This window comes from Xenopus tropicalis, chromosome 6, assembly GCF_000004195.4.
Source record: "Xenopus tropicalis strain Nigerian chromosome 6, UCB_Xtro_10.0, whole genome shotgun sequence".
NCBI classification, from domain to species: Eukaryota; Metazoa; Chordata; class Amphibia; order Anura; family Pipidae; genus Xenopus; species Xenopus tropicalis.
In genome coordinates this window covers 32,552,252-32,559,355 of record NC_030682.2, presented here as the reverse complement: position 1 = coordinate 32,559,355, position 7,104 = coordinate 32,552,252, and positions in this window count along the sequence as shown.

The following is a 7,104-nucleotide window of genomic DNA, read 5'->3' as shown; positions in this document are numbered from 1 at the left end:
GTGGGGTTTAAATAGACCCCCAAGTGTTGTTTTATAGAATTCATAATACATACTGATTTAATTATCTCAGTTACCATTAGGACTATGGGAGAGGCAATAAAATTCTACACAACAGGATACTCTATTCTTCTTTTTCGTGGCTCTATAACAAATACATACAATACCAATGATTAATTAGGCTAAGGTAGCCTATCAACTCATGAATAGCCTGGGAATATATTATTGCTGCTAATTTAGCACTTTTTTGGGATAAATATTACAAAATGTTCTTTTCTCTTTAGAGAATTATCAGTTGTCTCATTGATGATTCATGTTGAAAGCCCCAGTGATTTCCCCACTGCGCAATATAAGAAGATAAGGACATCCTTGTTTGTACCAATTGCAATGTCACATTCTTTTATCACTTCAATCAAATTCTTGCATGTAAAATACAGAGAGAGAGATTGAGAGAGACAAGGCTAATGTTTCAATGACTTGAATTTTGGATCATAAAGTGGTGATGTGCCATTTTAATATAAATACAGTATATATTGGCAACACAAAGGTTTGCTTTATGATTGTGGCACAGCACACAGTTTCCCTCTGTACCAATAGCATAAAAGAGCAACGGCCATAGCATTTTTGTTTATATGGGTGTGCAAACTCTACCTTAACTGACCTACCACATCAAAAGTGAGCAGCCGGACATATGGAGCACCACGCAAAGCTTCTGTGGCTACAGTGCGTCCATATTGTATGTTGCCACTAAGATAGCCATGCCATCAGGCCACTTCCATGTCAGCGATGATACCACCTGTTGATAAAGTGTATTGGAAGTCACCTTGGAGTTTTGTGACAGAATAGCTAGGTACTCCCTATAGTCTTATTAATTACAATAAGGGGGCACATAATCCACCATATAGACTGAACCTCCCTAATGAAAAAACATCATATTATAAGTTATTTCATATCAAGCTTATGCATCTTAATGAGTCATAGGACTGTGTATTTACTTTCATTTAAATTACAGGTATGGGATCCATAATCAGGAAACCCATTATCCAGAAAGTTCCAAATTACATGATGACTATCTCCCATAGACTCCATTTTAAGCAAATAATTCACATTTTGATTTCCTTTTTCTCTGTAATAATAAAACAGTATATTGTACTTGATCAAACAATCCTTTCTAAATAATTTTTAGTGTCCAAATTATGAACAGGCCCTTATCGGGAAAACCCCAGGTCCTGAGCATTGTGTCCCATACCTGTACATGCATTTAATGTGGATTTGTATATTGAAGGTTTCCTAAACTCTGTTGTTATTATCCACAACATTACTGATTTATAGGATTTAATATAAACTAAATGTATCTATGAAAGGGATGTAATGCTATATATACTGCATCATGAATTGGCAGTAGTTAGCTCTTTATTTTAATTGAATAAGTATCATAAATAATTATAAATGAAAGTAACTATGGTTGCCTATAGCTACTTAAAAATGCTGGGGACATGTCAGCCTTGTGCTTTGTATTCTTGGCTGTTAAAACTGCAGTAACACCAGAAGTGAAATGACTCCATATACATTTAAGTATAATGTACAGTTACCCTGCTCGTGTGTTTGCCCCAGAAACTCTATAAACATGTATGTATATTTGCTGCTTTGTAGGATAAATGCCAGGCCGACTTTGCATACCTGATAACAAACTATTTAGAATTCAATGGTTTTATTGCATATAACAGGCCAGCCAATAGAAACCCTAGCCTTTCATGCACTTCAGTCTGTCTGATGCCATGTGTTATGCTTTTTGGTCATGCATGGGTTTCAATAGCCCCAGAATGAGACATTTTTTTTCTTTTTGCTTTTCATTTAATTAGTAATATTGTTTTTTTTTGTTCAATATTAGTACTCTGTGCAGTCTGCCTGTGTGTATATAGCATTCCCGTTATTTGACATTTGAACACTAAGATCTTGGGAGCAGGTTTGTTAATCAACTTTAATTCCCCTGTTTATTACAATATTCTTGTTAAGTAAAGTAACTTGCTGGCACTGTATCAATACAAGATGATGACATGAGGATGATCTCTGTAAGGGTGTAACCTATTCTGCTTCCAGATTTTAGCTGCCTTAAAGGGTCGCCTTCTGACAACTGGTCAGCCAGTCAGATCAATGAAATGCAAATAAAGAAGGAGAGAAAAAAAGCTGTTTTGGCTTTCTGCATGGCACAGACAGATGTGTCAGGGATCCCTTTATCTGAAGGGAGAACAAGGGAATCTTCTGAAATGCATAGCTTTACTAGTCTGTCTCTTAAAAATGGTTTATTTTAAAAAATAAAGATTTATAAAAAATGTTTTTACTGACACTGGCTGTTCAAATTCAAACAATTGTGCAATTGTGTGCAAACAATTTATCCCATATTGTCTCCGCTTCAATATTTCGAGCCACATATGAGTATAAATAAACCAGCTTGGGGACGCTTGGCCTAGGACCAAGGTCTCATTGCCTTTGCTCATTGCCTTTGTAAAGAGTACATACTGGGGGGACAAGATAACCCACACATCACCAGGCATTGCTATGTAAAAAAGGGTATAATTGTTCTACGCATTTTTTCCACTAAAACTTACTTGCAGCATAAAAAAATGGCACCAAATCTGGCGTTTAAAAGGCTTACAATAAAACACACCTTGACAAATTCACCATTTATTTAACGCAACTTCTTACAGCATATTTTTGGAAAATTTAGTTTTACACGGCATAATAAATATGCCCCATTCTGTGATGAACGGTACAATTTTTAGCCATGATTTAAAGGGTACAAGGAAAATCAATATAATTGGTGAATCATGTCAGAGCAGTTTCAGCGGAATGCTTCAGATGGAAACCAGACTGTAGAGAGTCAAGCAGACCATGATCAGGCAGTAAGCAGATACTTATAGTAGCTGCTTAATTAGCTGGGAATTAAAGTGAAATATAGAGCTAGGATGTATGGTATCAAGGGTGGAAAGGTCAAGTAGGTTTTTTATATAGAAATAATTATTTTGTGTTATAATTGGGGAGGAAAATGTCAGTTCAGAATAGATGGATTATAGCTTTAATTAAAGATTGGATTGCAGAGAAATTCGGGAGGAAAATGGCTAAGATGGGAGGAAGATGGAGGATTTGAAATTTCCACCTCTGAAAATAGAGACTATAGAGCTTTCAGGCAGGGAGGTTGCTTGTTAAGCTGGCCATACATGCACCGATTCATTTCGTACGATATTCGGTGCGTGTATGGCAAGTCGGCGAGTCGAGTGATATTTCAGGAAGCTGCTGATATCGGTCGACTCGCCAATCGGGCCAGTTAAAAGATTTTGATTGGGCGCCATAGAAGGCGCCTGACCAAAATCTGAATTCAGCGCTGAATCGGCAGAAATCATATTGTTTCTACCTCCTTATCTGCCGTTTCAGCCCTGAACGGTTTGTGGCTGATTGTACGATCTTTCGTGCGACCGATGGCCACACGAAAGAACGCAAATTGCCACGTGTGTGGCCACCTTTAGAAGCAGTGTAATTTCTTATAATATCCAGTGACCATCAATATCTTGAGCACTGAACAAGCTAAAAGGAAGGCTTGGGGTAGGAGAATGTAAGGAAGTCAATGTCAAGAAGGGATAAGCAGGATTCTTAGAGAGGAACTACAGTATCTTATTCTGAACAGAATTTGGCCCACTGTTGCTGCAGTGTACTTAACCACATTTGAAAAGCTCTGGTTTGGGCTATTTGTTCTTGTGTCTTGGTCTTGTGTGACATCTGGCAGCAGCTTATGATAAATGGTGTCAAAAGCGTTATAAGAACAGGAGAAATATGCTATATTGTCATGTCTGGGGGGATTCAGATGAGGTACAGGTTGGTAGCATGGTCAGAAGGTACGCGGGTTCTGATCAGTAAATGGGAGGTAGAGAAGCTGGAAACTGAGCAGAATCTATAGAACATAAGATCATCTGAGTTACTATTGGAGTGGGTAAGTCTGAGCACATAGATAAGTTAAATACGGATGTTAGTGACAGGAGATTAGAGACAGCACAGGCATTAGGGTTATTAATGGGGATTTATCATTCACTAAAAATGATGGCGGTATCATAGCCAAGCAATAATATTGTCAAGAATGTGTGAGGTTGGTCCAGCAGGAGGATATATGGCTGCAATACATAGTGGTACAGAAAAGGATTGACTTGAAAGAAGAAAAATAACGGGAAAATAATAGAAAACCTATTGCACATTATGGAATAAGGAATGCTGGCGAAAGCTAATGTAGAACTGTCTCACCATCTTATTAACATATGTTATATATCTGGGGTATTTACATCAGCTGAATCCTGAAACACAGCTTAATATTGTAAAAAAATTATTGTTTCATCTGTATTTTCCGGGCCTAACTAATCTTATATAATAGTATCTGTAGTTAGAGGCATAAATATGTAATACACAGCCAAAAGCCAAAAATCAATAAGCATTTATAAAGTTCTTTTGAAGTCCTTAAGCCAGACCCTTACACATCATAACAGTCCAAATTGATTATATCCCTTTACTTGTGATATTAGTGTGTACTGTGGCATTAATGCGGTGATGCTTGGTCTATTTGACAGCTTTATAATTATGCCCCCTGAATGTGCAATGCTACAAACTGACAATTGTATATCCCAAGACTATATATATATTTATATATAGAGTTGTAGGGGGAACAGAAGAAAAAGCACAGAAATCATCATCCATGGCTAATATGTATTCTTTAACATGCTGGAGAAGTCATACTGTCATCTGGTCTTTATGTATTATATGAGTCATTAACCCCCCCAAAACAAAAAAATAGAATATGTTAGTGTGACACTACATTTACATTTTTATTGTTACTTATTGTTTTACAAAAGCCCTATCACATTCCTCTTCCATTATGGCATCTAAACCCCTGCCTGACTGATACTGTGATTGGGACTGTACGCAGCAGGAGGAACTGGGAGCAGTATGTAAGGTGGTGAAATATGTTTTGTTTAAAATGTTCAAGTTAGTAATAAAGTTGGTTAAGGGAAGGAATAAAATAAACAGGAAGTAAGAAGGAGGTGGCCTATTTAGCAGTGAAAGAGACAGGGATAGCAGCTCTTGTTAGGGAAAGGTAGACCTGCAAGGGGAGCATGGGGACCCCAAGGAAGGCACTAGAGATTGCCGGGGAACCCTGTTGTGCGATCTGCAACTTCTGAATAAAAGAAATTGGTTTCATAATTAAGTCTTGTAAGTGTCTTAATTTTACAAATAGAGAGTAGCAAAAACTGAATTTATTCTTAGAATTCCAATGTCTATTTCAGAGGGGTTTTGTTTACTCACAACCTGAAAATATCTGCACGGATGCTGCTCATTTTCTATGCAGAACCAAAGCAATCACTGAGAGTGCTCAATACCTGTATATAAATATAGACATTGAGATATTGAGAGAGCAGTGACATAACTATCTATACAGAAGACCCCGTGGTCACAGGGGACCCGGACAGGGGGGGGTGTTGTACAGCTGCCTGGGGGTGCAGTGTGAGAGGGCGGGGAAGGAGGGACTGGTCGAGTTAGGCCAGAAGATTTTTCTCCAAGGGGTCCGGGAGCAAGCAAGTTACGCTCCAGAGAGAGAGACAGATGGAGAAATAGATACAGTAGATAGATAGTGGATGGATAGATAGATATATAGATCGATAGATAGATAGATAGTGGATGGATAGTTAGATAGATAAATAGTGGATGGATAGATAGATAGATAGTGGATGGATAGTTAGATAGATAAATAGTGGATGGATAGATAGATAGATAGATAGATAGATAGTGGATGGATAGTTAGATAGATAAATAGTGGATGGATAGATAGATAGATAGATAGATGTGAGTATATGTATGTACAAACATAGTAAAGAACATGCATCATCTTAATATAAATGAAGATGTTTTTATCATATATACAATGATAAGAGGGCACAAACCCAGTGCATGTTTCCAAACCATTTTTCTCATGTCTAGAACAATGGCATCCTTTGGCTGGATTCCAGTCAAGCACAGCAGTTTGAGTGATTGCAGTTTCTATGTATACAAGTTGTTCCAGTTAGATAATGATCACAGAGGAGAATAGTGGGAAAGGATGGCTCTGTAATTGCTGGATTTATTCTAATCATGGACAACAATGACTGAAGATAATTTGTTTACCCAAAGTAATTATTGCTGTTTTTAGTCTACAGTGGCAGATAATGGTGGGTGCAAAGCTTCACTAACTACCAAAAATTAAATTAAAACCTACTGAAACTACTTAAAATGAAGTTTGCAATATTACAGGTCTTTTGGCCAATAACATAGCCCATCACTATCATCCTCTATGCACAGAGCTCCTCCATCTGGCCTTGAGCATGTATGCATCTAATTTCAAGAATCGGTCACTCGTTCAAATATTACATATACATTATTGGTGTGCATGTAGGAAAGCCAAAATAAAGTAACACTTATGGTTCATTTACTAAAATTGCAAATGGAGAACCATAAATGGTTCCCAGCAGTTTGAATTGTAGCACATTTATTAAAACCTTTCTGGTGAGTCAGGGAAAGGTTTTAACAAATTGACTTATTTATCAGTGCAGATGCCTGCATCAGTTAAGCAGAATGTATTCAATTGCTTTGCTTTAGGGGTGTTAGACCACAAAAGCCTTATTAAACTCTAACACCCTTACAAATTATAAATCCCTCAAGAAAATTGCAAGTGGTTCAGGCAGTCATTTTCTGCACTGGACTGAATTATTCCAGCAGATGAAAGAACTGGTTAATTATGAGAAATGTAACAAAGCTTTGTTGATAATTAATTAAGAAAGTAATGTGATGCCCTGTGCTAAGCAATGGAACTATAAATGTGGATCCTCTATGGGCTGCAACTTCTCCCCTCATTAATACTAGAATATAGAATAGTAATAGTATTTAAATATGAACAACATGCCCACAGTATAGAGCAGTGGTTGGTGGATATACAGCTATGGATAACATTTGTGTCCCACAAATAATGCCATTAAGGTAAAGTTTTGAAAAGGATATATTATGGGAGGACTAAGCAAAATTTTATAAGTGAAAATT